Here is a 15,085-nt window from a genome sequence, read left to right on the forward strand (position 1 = left end):
CAGGGAAAGCTATTCCATCCAGCAGTCGGCTCTTGTCACTTGCTCCAGAGTACGACGCCTCTAGGGGCCTCATCCGAGTAGGTGGTAGGTTGCGCCGTTCTATTAGTCTGGAAGAAGATGTTGTGCACCCAATTGTGCTAGAACCTAAGCACCATATTACCAAACTTATCATACGACAGTATGACAACAAGTTACTCCATTCTGGATCGGAGAGGGTCTTTGCAGAGCTCCGACGCAAGTTTTGGATCCTCCAGGGCTGCGAAGCTGTGCGTCGCCATCAGAGATCCTGCCCGGAGTGCCAGAAATGGAGAGCAAAGCCTGCTATTCCCAAGATGGCCGATCTGCCCCTTTGTCGTCTCCGCCTCCTGAAGCCTCCATTTTATTCAACAGGAGTAGATTTGTTTGGCCCGTTCCAGGTCAAGAGAGGTCGGGGTACGGACAAGAGATGGGGAATAGTTTTCAAGTGTATGACCACCAGGTGCATCCACCTAGATGTGCTGTCCAACATGGATACCGACTCGTTCCTTATGTCACTCAGAAGGTTCGTGGCTAGACGGGGAACTCCCTTCGAGCTTCTCTCTGACTGTGGGACCAACTTCCGCGGAGGGGAGCATGAGCTCAAAGCGAGTTTTGAGGCCATGTGCGAAGAGCTACAGACCAAGATGGCCAAGCACCAGATCCGTTTCCAGTTCAACCCACCAAATGCACCTCACTTTGGTGGAGCTTGGGAGCGGGAGGTAAGATCCATTAAGGCTGCACTCTACGTTGCTCTGGGAGCACAGACAGTTACCGAAGAAGTCTTGAAGACAGTTCTGATTGAGGTAGAGGGAATCCTCAACTCCAAGCCACTGGGCTATGTGTCGACAGATGTAGCTGATGTGGATCCCTTAACTCCCAACTACTTCCTCCTGGGGCGGCCAGACTCTTCGCTTCCTCAAGTGGTGTACCCTGAATCTGAGATTCTCAGTCGGAGAAGGTGGCGGCACAGTCAGGTGTTAGCAGACCAGTTCTGGACCCATTTCATACGGAACTACTTACCTTTCCTGCAGTCAAGACAGAAATGGGTGAAGGACACGGAGAACCTTACTGTTGGTACGGTGGTGATGGTAATCGACCAAAGGTTACCACGTGCACTGTGGCCCGTGGGACGAGTCACAAAGACCATTAGGAGTGTTGATGGTAAAGTGAGGACTGCTGAGGTGCAGGTGGATGAGAGGACCTACACCAGACCAGTAGCCAAGCTCATTGAGTTGCCTGCCATCCCAGAGGATGCCTCGATGACAGCTCCTGGGGATAGTTGAGCCTTTCTGGGAGATAATTTACACTGTAAATTATGGGGCGGCTGTGCAAAAGGCTCAAGTGCTGTGAGCATGGGCAGAGCCTGTACAGAGTGTTCGCTCAGGCCACGCCCCCTTTTCCAACATGTTGAGACATGCCCTTGCCTACAGAGGGCTGTCAGTTGAGTTTCAGTTTATCAGTTAAGTTTCAGTTGGTGTTCGTGTGCGTCAGTGACCACAAGTAAGTTACAGTTATAATATATAGATAAGTTAATATACGCAATTTATTATCGAGTTTACAGTAAGTGACAGCCTTTATCTCCATTGTATAGCTTTATGGCATTTTTATTGAAGTTTCCATTTTCAGGATATATTGAGCACTGTATATTTAAGTAACTAGGGAGTTATTAGCCTCAATTGTATTTATGTTAGTTAACATTTATGTTTATTTCTGTTTCCTTTAGAACCACACTTACACTGTAAAGTGTCTAAAGATATAGTGCCTGTGCATCTGTATTTGAAAGTATATATTAAAACCTTCAAGGAATATCCCTGCCTTCCGTGTCCTGACTAGACACCCCATATCGGTGACTAATTTTCATAACCAGTAAGAGTCCCCATTACAGTTAACAATACGATATATATCACGATATTCAGCCATTGATACGATTCGATATATTTCGATACACTTACATCATTTTCTGAAAGATTTAAAGGGGACCGAGTGATTTTGGTGACATGTTGTGAGTGTTCCATTTACTTGGATTTAATTAATTGAACTGAAAAAATCAATTACACAATATATGTCTCTGACTGGACAGAGAGTCTACAGCAGAGATCATCAACTACATTTTTTTCAGAATTTTTCTAAGCACTCTGGCAGCCAGACTTTCAAATAAAGAAAATAAAATGAATTTATACCTAATACGCCTATTCTTGTTAGAAATTTTCACTTTCTTACTGAACTAATTCTACTATTTTTTAACATGTATTCGTGTGAGCAAACTCCTAAAAAAACATCCATAATGATAACTGGCTCTTTAACTAGAAAAAGATCTCAGACTAGGAGGCAGTTCACTGAGGAGTGATGGTTAAAGTCTGTGATTATGGAAACATTATTGTAGTATGCAGCATCCTGATTGGTGGAAAATGCTTGCAGAAAGAAAGGCTGTTGTCAGGTAAACATGTCACTGTCAAAGACGCTGAAGCGAAAAGTTGAAGTGGAAAAGCCAAAAGCCCAGCTTTAATGATGAATGACTGATAAGCAGGCTATGCACTCGTCATGTATGCCTCATTTGCAATGAAACGATGTTGTTGCAAAATAATACAACCAGCATCATCATCATCACTCGAACAAACCAATCGCGTCATTCACGTGCATATTAAGTAGCTCCAGATTGTCTGCTCTAGCGGAGAGTTTGGTTTGTTCAGCCAGCAGTGAGGTTTACAAGAATTTGTCAAAATTTCCAGATTCCCGGCAACCTAAGATAAACAGTTAGACTACAACCCGACAGCTTTTGTTTTAGATTGTTTGTAAAAATTTGCTGTTTGCAGAGTAGAGCTGTGTTTGCGTAAAACAGCGCGGTGGACTGAGCAGATTGAAATATCGCTTTCTACATGTTGATGCCGGTCTACACAGGTGAGTGCATTGATAAGTATTGACTTTCTACTCACGAAGATTTAACTGTAGCCTATTTACAGAAAAGAGACCAGCGCGAGTTCATCTGCCCCAGCGGCCGTTGGTAACTCTGTATCGTTCCCAGTCAGGTGCTGCGTGTTTTAACCTTTAACAGACACATATCTTCGGCTCAGCTGTGTGGGTGTTTTAACGCACACGCATCTCGGCTCATGCTGTGTGTGTGTTTTAGCGCCATTATTCTGCGGGCCAGACTAAAAGCTTTGGTGGTGGGCCGCCAGTTGACGTTGGCTGCTCTACAGCGACACTAGCGGCTGGCTGACCAAATCGCTCTACCTGCAACGTGAACGGGGGTAAACATGGGGGATTTGAATGGGACTTATGTATTGATACTCGCGGCATAAAAATCGATACTTTCTTGGGGGAAAAAATATTGATTTATATCGCAGAATCTATAAAATTGCTCAGCCTTACAACAAGCCACAAAGAATGCTGCGACTTTGTGTATGTTGTAATTTTACTGTCCATAACTGAACTCAGTAAGAGCAGAGCTTTCATTTGAGCCTAATATTAAGGCTCTTTGACGATTTTGAAAAATTGACATTTCAAGAGCCAAAAATTGGCAGGCATCTTGAATTTGAAGGTAAAAAATAGGTCAAATCAATAGTTTCTACATCATTTATAAATGTTGTGACCTAAATAGTCTCAGAAACCATGTATTAGGCAGCACTGTGGGCAAAACCATTAAAAAGTTAATTTCCAGCGTGGCTGACCGCAGCCATTTTAGAAATTGTCAGATTCGCGGGTTTGCGGTTCAATAAATCTTACATGAAACGTGTTACTTACACAATAGGCAGCTCTATCTAACTGTAGGAAGGTAGACAACAAGCTACAACCGGTTTTTATCCGAAAGAACTGTCTGCATATGTGGATAAATACAATGCATCCCTGTGAGCGTTCTGCTTTCAGCCGAGCGTCTAGGGACCGTCTACAAAGTGCAAAACCGAAAGTGGATACAAAGATAAAATTCAACAGCTTCACTGTTATTGAGCCTAGCTCTTCCAACCTCACTCCACACATCTATGGCCTCCCTCTGAACATACTACACAGAATAATTTTTTAAAATATGCCTCATGGCTCAGCCTATTTCAAATGAATTTTTATTGGAAACAATTCAATACCGTCAATGTTATTGAGTCTAGCTCTTCCAAAATCACTCCACACATCTATGGCCTCCCTCTGAACATACCACACCCGCTAAGTTTAGAAAATCTGGCTCACCCTATTTATAATATATTTTTATTGGGGAAAAATTCAATACCGTTAATGCTATTAAGTCTAGCTCTTCCAAAATCACTCCACCCATGTAGTGTCTCCCTCTGAACATACTACACCTGCCACTTTTTGAGAATCTGGCTCAGCCTAATTTTAATGAATTTGTATTGTGAAAAATGTCAATACCGTCAATGCTATAGAGTCTAGCTCTTCCAAAATCACTCCACACATCTATGGCCTCCCTCTGAACATACTACACCCGCTAAGTTTTGAAAATCTGGCTCAGCCTATTTTTAATGAATTTCTATTGGTAAAAATGTCAATACCGTCAATGCTACGGAGTCTAGCTCTTCCAAAATCACTCCACACATCTATGGCCTCCCTCTGAACATACTACACCCGCTAAGTTTTGAAAATCTGGCTCAGCCTATTTATAATATATTTTAATTGGTGACAAATTCAATGGCTTCACTGTTATTGAGCCTAGTGCTTCCAAATTTACTTTTTTTAAATTTGGAAGAGCTAGACTCAATAGCATTGACAATATTGAATTTTTCCCCAATAAAAATATATTATAAATAGGCTGAGCCAGATTATCAAAACTTAGCAGGTGTAGTATGTTCAGAGGGAGACACTACATGGGTGGAGTGATTTTGGAAGAGCTAGGCTGAATGACATTGACGGTATAGAATTCTTTCCAATAATAATTATTTAAAAATAGGCAGAGCCTGCTTTCCCAACATACGAAGGTGTAGTATGTTGGTAAGGAGGCCCCGGATGTGTGGAGTAAATTTTGAAGCACTAGGCTCAATAACAGTGAAGCTATTGGATGTTATCCCCAATGAAAATATTTAAAAATACACTGAGCCTGCTTTCCCAACATTTGAAGGTGTAGTATGTTGGTAAGAAGCCCCCAGATGTGTGGAGTGATTTTGGAAGCACTAGGCTCAATAACACTGAAGCTATTGCATTTTTCTATAATAAAAAATATTAAAAAATGGACTGAGCCTGCTTTACCAACATACGAAGGTGTAGTATGTTGGTAAGGAGGCCCCGGATGTGTGGAGTAAATTTTGAAGCACTAGGCTCAATAACAGTGAAGCTATTGGATGTTATCCCCAATGAAAAATATTTAAAAATACACTGAGCCTGCTTTCCCAACATTTGAAGGTGTAGTATGTTGGTAAGGAGCCCCCAGATGTGTGGAGTGATTTTGGAAGCACTAGGCTCAATAACACTGAAGCTATTGCATTTTTCTATAATAAAAAATATTAAAAAATGGACTGAGCCTGCTTTACCAACATAAGAAGGTGTAGTATGTTGTTTGGGAGCCCCCAGGTGTGTGGAGTAAATTTACAAGCACTAGGCTCAGTAACAGTGAAGCTATTGGATTTTATCCCCAATAAAAATTATTTAAAAATACACTGAGCCTGCTTTCCCGATATAAGAAGGTGTAGTATGTTGGTAAGGAGCCCCCAGATGTGTGGAGTGATTTTGGAAGCAGTAGGCTCAGGAACAGTGAAGCTATTGGATGTTATCCCCAATAAAAATTATTTAAAAATAATCTGAGCCTGCTTTCCCAACATAAGAAGGTGTAGTATGTTGGTAAGGAGCCCCCAGATGTGTGGAGTGATTTTGGAAGCACTAGGCTCAATAACAGTGAAGATATTGTATTTTTCTACAATAAAAAATACTAAAAAAATAGACTGAGCCTGCTTTACCAACATAAGAAGGTGAAGTATGTTGTTTGGGAGGCCCCATATGTGTGGAGTAAATTTAGAAGCACTAGGCTCAGTAACAGTGAAGCTATTGGATGTTATCCCCAATAAAAACTATTTAAAAATAATCTGAGCCTGCTTTCCCAACATAAGAAGGTGTAGTATGTTGGTAGGGAGGCCCTAGATATGTGGAGTGATTTTGGAAGAGCTAGACCCAATAACATTGACGGTATTGAATTTTTGGCAATAAAAATTCACCAAATATAGGCTGAGGCATATTTTATAAAATTATTCTGTGTAGTATGTTCAGAGGGAGGCCATAGATGTGTGGAGTGAGGTTGGAAGAGCTAGGCTCAATAACAGTGAAGCTGTTGAATTTTATCTTTGTATCCACTTTCGGTTTTGCATTTGCAGACGGTCCCTAGACACTCGGCTGAAAGCACAACGTTCACAGGGATGCATTGTATTCATCCACATAAGTAGACGGTGTTTCGGTTTAACTGTTTTTTGAATTAACTGGTGATAGAGGCAGATGTGGTGTAGGCGTGGCCTTTCAGGACCCATTCCCGACTAACCAGGAAATAAACATTCATATAGCTTCGCCTCTATTTTTCATTCATTTGTCGGTGTCTTGTGAAACTTGACGATAGAAACGAGTTGCTGAGCATTAATTCTGGTCCCGACAGAGATTCATGCAAACACTAGACGTTGTCTGGCGACGGTGTCTCGATCTTAGCCTACTGCAAGCCACAGAGACACCCAGATCGACTTGTGAATTTACATTAGTAAACACTTCACCATTAAAACAACACTGTATCTAAAATGTAAGCAAACTGGGATATGATATATTGTAGGAAAAATATATGTCTTAATGTAAGTAATTAGCTGGGGAAGTTTCATGTTAATCTGTTGTTTATTTTGACCCTATAATGTCATGCAAAATGTGTGGGAATTTGTAATCTTTCTGTTTTCTCATACTACTAGAGTCAGAAAACTCAACTGCAGTAGCACTTACACATACACATACTGTATGAACAGGAAAATAAAAATCAAACAAAAAAACGCTGGGATCTAGCAGGGATTCGAACCTTGGATGTCATGGACAAAACATTTGACGGACTTACACACGATCTTTACCACTACACTACACACCACTGAAATGGTTATGTGATTTCTATCTATATATTGGACATTTAGTCTAAATTAACACAGGTTAACATAGGAGAGAAATATACGCCCATGTTAACTGGTGGTATTCGCAATTTAACATGGGCAAATGCAAACCTAGAAACTGTAAAGTATAAAGTTCATATTTGCCTCACATACCGAAAACTAACTGATGTACAGCAAACGTGTATGACCCCACTTAACACTTTATTCCGTTTAAGGGGTAAAAATGAAACACGTCAGTCATGCGTCAACTGATTATAGTTGTGTTTAATTTATGTCTGTGTCGACCCAGAATCGCGCTGTTTGTCTAATGGTAGCCTATACACTATTATTATGACCATATGGCCATTGAATGTTATGTAGCAAAGTGCTGATCCTCGTTTTCTCTCGGGCGACTTATTGTTATGTCTCGGTTAAGTTATGAAGTTTCAGCAAAGTGATTTGAAGTGAAGAACATATGAAGCATATTTTCTCAGTTTGACTTTTATTTATCCCACACATAATGTGTTGGCCTACTTTGACGACACAAAATGGTCAATATGGTATATGATTATACAAAACTTTGATGTAGGCTACTCGAGAGAGTTTGATTAGATGTTGCTGTTTCAGATTCCTAATATGGTTCATATAAAATTAAACACAACTATAATCAGTTGACTTGCGGCCCAGGTTGGAGAGACTGTTTGTGCTGAGATAGATCTACACATTAATAACAATGATAAATTATCACGTTTGCGCATGACTGACGTGTTTAATTTTTACCCCCAAAACGGAATAAAGTTTTAATACAAGCATAATGAATATTAAAAAATGTGGTTGTGAAGAGACTGTAGCTTAACATAACACATAGCCTACAGAAATATAATTACATTTCTTAAATGCCTATATGTATCACAAGTTAATCTGAGCGGATCACATTTTGCCACAGCTGACCGCTGTCTCCACGCTGCGTTCAGCTGGGTGTAAAAACCTCAAATGTAGTTTATGTTTTACTTACAGGCTGTATTTGAATATTAACCGATCTCAGTACACTTAATCCATGTTGTACTGTTATTGAATTAACTTGTGATGCCGTTGCAAGAACGAAGACTTACAACGTAGGTGGCTGTGTCGATGCCTGTTCACAATTGGCTACTGCAAACGTCAGTGTGTTTTCCACAACTTTTCCGTTATCAGTGTTATATTCGTAGCCTATCCGTTATTAATCTGACTTCAAGTTGATTTGAGATTCTTTCATACAGGGATAAGTGAAACATACTTTCTGAGGTGTTCGCACGTAATGTTTGTGGCGATAGCAACGACTGCTGACAGATTAATTTGTGACACAACTTCTATCCCGTTGATTGTGTTTTATATTTAATTTGACAGACGTGCATCATTCTCATCACTATGGTAGTGTACACTACACACTTTTACTCATTCCTCCCATTTTGTAACGATTTGGATATTAGGCGCAGCTGTGGAAAGGTGAAATATCAGGTTTGTGCTGGTGTCTTTGTTGTTAGATTGTTTGTTATAGGCCTACATATAGTTTGGACCAGGGGCGTAGGCAGAAATAGTATTTTGGGCGGGCCAGTACAAAACTGGGTGGGCCATTTTCTAAAAGACGAAGTAGCAAAAAGGACTAACTGAAAAAAACAGCAACGATTTTACCTTCCAACATACTGCATTACAACGGCAATAACAGTACTGTCTCCAACATGCTCAACTAACAAAGCTCTGTCTAAAAAGTTTGTACACAACAATATAGACAAAAACCTGTAGATTGTAACATATTCAGACTAAAAAATATTTGCAGCGGCAGAAACAGCAGCATTGGCTCTGCACAGCACTGTTATAAAATTAACCCTTTTATTGCACAAAGTGGCAACTAAACATGAACCCAAACAGCAGAGAAGGCGTTTACATACTGCAGGACATAGAATAGCCTACATCAGACAGAAATCACACATGGAACAATGCAACAGCATTGTTGCTTCAGAACTATATGGTCAGATCATGAGCAGCAAATGGCTACCAGCAGTAAAAGAAAATCAAAGAATGAAAACTTCCAGCCAAGCATTGTTTAGCTAAATTATGAAAGATATAATGAAAAGTGGCCAGCCAGGTGCCAAATCTTAGACAGTGTATTAAGTCCACGGCAGTGACAGGACCAAAGAAAACTCAAAACTACGTCACTCACAGAGAAGTTATCTTCTTATTTAATGTGGGCAAAACACAAACGTGTTTCAGCTAGAAGCCATCCTCAGTATTCACCATTTCTTACTAAAATAGGAAGGTTACTAGGTTACTTAATTAATAACACAAGAAGCGTGAAAGACGTTTGACTTAATGTTACCTGTGTGAGGGCCGTTGTTTCGGTTTAACTGGTTTTTGAATTAACTGGTGATAGAGGCAGATGTGGTGTAGGCGTGTCCTTTCAGGACCCATTCCCGACTAACCAGGAAATAAACATTCTTATAGCTTCGCCTCTATTTTTCATTCATTTGTCGGTGTCTTGCTGAGCATTAATTCTGGTCCCGACAGGCATTCATGCAAACACTAGCCGTTGTCGCTGCGAAATATCATCCGTAGTCTGTGTCTCTCTCGATCTTACTGCAAGCCACGGAGACACACAGATTGACTTGTGAATTTACATTAGTAAACATTTCACCATTAAAACAACACTGTATCTAAAATGTAAGCAAACTGGGATATGATATATTGTAGAAAAAATATGTCTTAGTGTAAGTAATTAGCTGGGAAAGTTTCATGTTAATCTGTTATTTATTTTTACCCTATCACATAATGTCATGCAAAATGTGTGGGAATTTGTAATCTTTAAAGGCTCAGAAAACTCAACTGCAGTAGCACTTACACATACATGTCCGTTTAAGGATTATCCACACAAATACGACACATACTGTATGAACGAAAAAATTAAACGAAAAAACGCTGGGATCTAGCAGGGATTCGAACCTTGGATGTCATGGACAAAAAAACTGACGGAGTAACTTACACATCATCTATACCACTACACTACACACCACTGAAATGGTTTTGTGATTTCTATCTTTATAGTGGACTCTCAGTCTAAATTAACACAGGTTAACATATGAGAGAAATATACGCCCATGTTAACTGGTGATATCACAATTTAACATGGGCAAATGCAAACCTAGAAACTGTAAAGTATAGTTCATATTTGCCTCACATACCGAAAACTAACTGATGTACAACAAACAGGCATGACCTTAACACTTTATTCCGTTTTGGGGGTAAAAATGAAACACCCGTCGTCGTCAACAATAGTTTGTTTTTATGTCTGTGTCGACCCAGGAATGCTTTTTGTCTTATGGTAGCCTATACACTATTGTTATGACCATATGGCCATTGTATTGTAGCAAAATGCTGATCCTCGTCTTCTCTCGCGACATAGTGTTATCTTAGTCCCGGTTAAGTTATGAAGTGAGTTGCAGCAAAAGTCTAGTGATTTGAAGTGAAGAACATATGAAGCTTTTTTCTCAGAGTTTGACTTTTATTTATCCCACACATAATTTGTTGGCCTACTTTGAAAAAAAAAAAAAATAAAAATGGTAAATAATAAAAAAAAAAAGGTAATCCAAAAGGGGGTTAATAACCATCAAACACCGGATGGGTCATATGAAATTAAACACAACTATAGTCAGTTGACTTGCGGCGGTTGAAGAGACTGTTTGTGCTGAGATAGACCTACACATTAATAACAATGATAAATGATCACGTTTGCGCATGACTGACGTGTTTCATTTTTACCCCCAAAACGGAATAAAGTGTTAATGAGTACAGGCATAATGGATATTAAAAAATGTGGTTGTGAAGAGGCTGTAGCTTAGGGGTTAGGGTTAGGGTTAGATATAAACATATAAACATAACACATCTACGTAGCCTACAGAAATATAATTAAATGTCTATTTTAAATGCCTGTGTATCACAAGTTAATCTGAGCGGATCACATTTTGCCACAGATGACCGCTGTCTCCACGCTGCGTTCAGCTGGGTGTAAAAACCTCATATGTAGTTTATGTTTTACTTACAGGCGGTATTTAAATATTAACAGATCTCAATACACTTAATCCATGTTGTACTGTTATTGAATTAAGTCGTGATGCCGCTGCAAGAACGAAGACTAACAACGTAGGTGGCTGTGTCGATGCCTGTTCACAATTGGCTACTGCAAACGTCAGTGTGTTTTCCACAACTTTTCCGTTATCAGTGTTATATTCGTAGCCTATCATTCCGTTATTAATCTGACTTCAAGTTGATTTGAGATGCTTTCATACAGGGATAAGTGAAACATACTTTCTGAGGTGTTCGCACGTAATATTTGTGGCGATATCAACGACTGATGCCAGATTAATTTGTGACACAACTTCTATCCCGTTGATTGTGTTTTATATTTAATTCTACGGACGTGCATCATTCTCATCACTATGGTAGTGTACACTATTACTCATTCATCATATTTGGACAGGACTCGGGACGGTCAATCTCCCATTTTATAGCGATTTGGATATTAGGCGCAGGTGTGGAAAGGTGAAATATCAGGTTTGTGCTGTTTTTTTTTATGATGTTATATCGTCTCTATAGAACAATCAGATAATGTAATGTCACTAAATAGTTATCAAAAAATCCTGTGTGTCCGCAGAAAAATTTAAAAAAGGGGTACAAAGGGACACCAAAAAAAAAAAAATTTTTAAAAATCTACTCATTTGTTCATGTAGCTATATCTGTCGGGTCCAAAACTACTGTCCCAGCAACCCGTTCATACCGTAATGTTTTCAAATGAATGTGAAAAAGAGGCGAATTCATCAGAATTGTTTACTGCAGCGGTGCAGCCCTGCCTGCAACACATATCACCAGTTAATTCAAAAACCAGTTAAACCGGAACACCGTCAGCTCCGCTGGGGAAATGTCTGCACATGCTGCAGAAAAGCTCGTCCTTATTTACACTGGATTCCATCCAAGAAAACTGTCCATACCACTTTAAAGAGAAGCCATTGTTTTCGCGGTAACTTTTAACAGTGCATTGCTTAACACATCCATGGTAGCTCCGTTGTCTAAACAGCCAGCTAGCTAACGTTAGCTGCTGAAGGCAGCCCGCAGAGTCTGCCTGTTGTTACCATAGCAACCAACTACGTTCCGAAGGCGTTTGATCTAATTGTTTGATTGTTTGGTTTAAACAGTTTTGTTTTAATCAGAAGAAAATACACATTAAACACACACAACTAGCTAGTACTGTTATTATTTCTTTTTTTGCATACATTTGAATATTTTTCATAACAAAACGTATTTTGATCAGACTTGGCTGGGCGGGCCAGTGAGTAAAGTGGGCGGGCCAGTGCCGCCCTGGCCCATTACTGCCTACGCCTCTGGTTTGGACACCGTTTTATAACTAACTACAGCATGAATGTCACTAGATAATCCAAAAAAAATCTGTGTCCGTGGTTTACAGAGACAGTGGTAGAGACACACCCACGGCATTACTTGCCAGACAACGAGTGATATTTTCGTAACAAAAACGGCTCATTTGTTCATGTATATGCCGGATCCAAATAAACTACTGTCCCAGCAACCCGTTCATACCGTAATGTTTTCAAATGAATGTGAAAAAGAGGCGAATTGATCAGAATTGTTTACTGCTGCGGTGCAGCCCGCAGCAACACATATCACCAGTTAATTCAAAAACCAGTTAAACCGAAACACCGTAACCGAGGGTAGGCTACTGCATGAGTCTTTGTAATCAAACGGGTGTCTAGGTTCTCGGCAAGTTTGACTTATCAACCGATAGCAGAAGCCTTTATCTCGTGCATTTTAGAATTGTGTTGATGGAAATTCATATGCTACCTACATTACGAATGGGAATGTATTAGGCCTATCCCAGATAGCAAACAATCATTGAAACAATGTTAAATCAACATTCCGTTGTCAACATTAAGTCATTGAAACAACATAAAATTCTGATGTTGATTCAACATCATTTTGCACCCTGTTTTAATATTGAAACAAAGTTGAAATCCCTTCCAAAAACCAGTTAAACCGGAACACCAGTTCTTTCGGATGAAAAACGGATTGTAGCTTGTTGTCTACCTTCCTACGGTTAGATAGAGCTGCCTATTTGTGTAACACGTTTCATCTAAGCCCGAAAAAGCTACCTCTCCTTATGACCTGTCTCTCTTAGTTACCTGTTATAGTTACGCTGTTATAGTCCTAGACTGCCGGGGGACTTCCTTCCTTTGACACACTGAGCTGCTCTCTCCTCTCCCTTTCTATTACTGTTTCTATTACTGTTACTATTACTATTACTATTTGTGTGCAGCCCGTCCCAGAAATGCTTGTTACTAATCCTAGCTTCTGGGGAGTTTACTCCCCGGAGTCCTTATGCTTTTTCCCCGCGCCAGCTTCCTCCTCGAGAACGTTTGGCACCAAACCCTGGTTGCAGCTGTGCGCGTGGTCCTGCTGCACTCCCTGCTGAGCTCAGCGATGCCCTGCAATGTCATGCTGCGTCCTGCTGAACCCTGCAGCTTCCCGCTACATCCAGTCACTGTTCCATTATTAATGTGACTACTATCGCCACTGTTCATCACACCCCCAACCCGGCTCGTCAGACACCGCCACCAAGAGCCTGGGTCTGTCCGAGGTTTCTTCCCAAGAGGGAGTTTTTCCTCGCCACTGTCGCACTGCTTGCTCTTGAAGGAATTACTGGAATTGTTGGGGCTTTGTAAATTATAGAGTGTGGTCTAGACCTACTCTATCTGTAAAGTGTCTCGAGATAACTTATGTTATGATTTGATACTATAAATAAAATTGAATTGAATTGAATTGAAATTGAATCAAATTTTTATTGAACCGCGAACACGCGAATCTTGCGAATCTGCGAATTTCTGTCTAACTTTACCGAAGTAATTTACGATATAGGGCTCTCACAAACTTCCCCCACATTTTTGTGGGGGAAGTTTTGTGGCACCCCGGCTAATTTTTTTCTTTAATCTTTATAGATGACAAATCCAGCGAGAAATGAACCTTCCCCAGATAGCAAAAAATATCCGCAGGGCTTCTTTTTGCCGCCGGCCCTAAGCTGTCGGCTATAGGTGCGTCCCGCTGGCGGGGATGAAACGTTTGCCGCCGAATACGTCACTCCCATTTCTTGCGAGATGCCGCCGGCGAACAGCTGGCGGGCCAACTGCTTCACTTTCTCTGGCGGTTGCCTCTGTCTAATGGACCACGGCCGGCTGGTGGCAAGCCGCTTTGAAATACAAGGCTACTCTCAGAATCGACCAGCCATGTTGGGAGTTAGAGTGGAACTGACAGCGTTTTAACTAATTTTCACATTTTAAGCGATTATAAAATCATAATAGCCTATATGTGAATTACATCAAATAGTTTTTTTGCTCCAAAGCCATTAGGGTTTATAACAGATTCTTGACTTTTGATTCCATGATAAGGTATGGTTTAGGAAATGACATTTAAATTACTTTGAAACTCTGAATCGATTATACAGTAATATATGTAAAATATATCGAATTATTTATATAAACTCCTGGTTTATTTCTTCAACCCAGTTTCTGGGTTATTTATGTTGGGTTAAAATCGTGGGTTATTTTTTCAGAGAGTAACCATTTCTGGGTTATAGGTTTGGCTTTCTCACTCTCTCTCTCTCTCAATGTATTTTTAATTATTATATTGTCATGTCAACATTTATAATATGAACAATCACACTTGTGTGTTGTGTACATTATGATAAAACAGTTTCACCATTTGTAGGAGAAATAAATTGACACACCCTCTAAACATGGATATATTAACTAAGAAATAGAAGAAATAAGTTCATATATTAAACCCTTGCTCCTATAACATACACATCAGTCTGCCAGAAATTCAGAACAAGAGGAAGAAGAAACACCTCCTGCCCTCTCTACCCCGTAGAAGAGAGACGCCCCCCTCCCCGCAGTTGTTGGAATTTTGAATTTTCTCTAAACAGTCGTTGGAAA

General features: G+C 40.2%; 2 protein-coding genes across 3 annotated transcripts in view; both read right to left on the reverse strand.

The window, feature by feature from the left end:
* Positions 1–15,085, reverse strand: part of LOC120557668 — a 1,015,838-nt gene that overhangs the window by 292,654 nt on the left and 708,099 nt on the right. The gene's annotated exons all lie outside the window — the stretch shown is intronic.
* Positions 1–15,085, reverse strand: part of LOC120557123 (butyrophilin-like protein 1) — a 51,801-nt gene that overhangs the window by 32,585 nt on the left and 4,131 nt on the right. The gene's annotated exons all lie outside the window — the stretch shown is intronic.

This window comes from Perca fluviatilis, chromosome 4, assembly GCF_010015445.1.
Source record: "Perca fluviatilis chromosome 4, GENO_Pfluv_1.0, whole genome shotgun sequence".
Taxonomy (NCBI): domain Eukaryota; kingdom Metazoa; phylum Chordata; class Actinopteri; order Perciformes; family Percidae; genus Perca; species Perca fluviatilis.